Here is a 949-nt window from a genome sequence, read left to right on the forward strand (position 1 = left end):
CGGGACTCCAGATTGGAGCTGAGTGTGTGTACGATTGTTAATGGGTACGATGGTGTTTTAGGTGGTGATGGAAATGTTCTGAAATTGATTGTGGTGGTGATTGCACAAGTCTGTGAATGTACTAAAAAACCTTTTTTTTTTTTTTAACCTTTTTAAAAAAATTTTATTTTATTTTTTAAATTTAGTTACTTGACTGTGCCAGGTCTTAGCTGCAGCATGCAAACTCTTAGTTGCTCTCTGTGGGATCTATTTGCCAGACCAGGGACTGAACCTGGGCCCCCTGCATTGGGAACATGGACACTGTACCTCCAGGGAAGCCCTATTTTTACCTTTTAAAATAGATAAATTGGATGGTATCTGAAGTAGAATTCAATGAAGTTGTTATTTAAAAAAAATAAATTTCAGATTGGCGGCCTATGGTTGGTATAAAATACGTATAAAACATTTATCTTATAAAGGATTTCTATAGGTGAATACAAATTTAGGTTTATTACATATTCATTCAAATTGGTACTTTTATCACCATGAGTATCCGTCTTTATCTTCAGTAATTTTTTTTGCCTTAAAGTCTGCTTGTCATATCAAAATAAAAAGAAAAAATATATATATACATACATTTTCCCCCTCTAGCTGATCTGTAGCATGATTGGAAATCAAATCTGTAACCATAGAAAGGGCTTCCCTGGCGCCTCAGATGGTAAAAGAATCCACCTGCAGTGCAGGAGACCCCAGTTTGATCCCTGGGTCAGGAAGAGCCCCTGGAGAAGGAAATGTCCACTCCAGTATCCTTGCCTAGAGAATCCATGGACAGAGGAGCATGGCGGGCTACAGAAAGATGAGCATGGGGTTATAAAAAGATGTGTTTGCAAAAGTGAAGGAAGAAGAATACAGCCATTTCTGTAAAGTTGTTTGTATAATATGCAATATAGTATTTTACATGTATTGTTAT

Source organism: Oryx dammah, unplaced genomic scaffold, assembly GCF_014754425.2.
Source record: "Oryx dammah isolate SB20612 unplaced genomic scaffold, SCBI_Odam_1.1 HiC_scaffold_24, whole genome shotgun sequence".
Taxonomy (NCBI): domain Eukaryota; kingdom Metazoa; phylum Chordata; class Mammalia; order Artiodactyla; family Bovidae; genus Oryx; species Oryx dammah.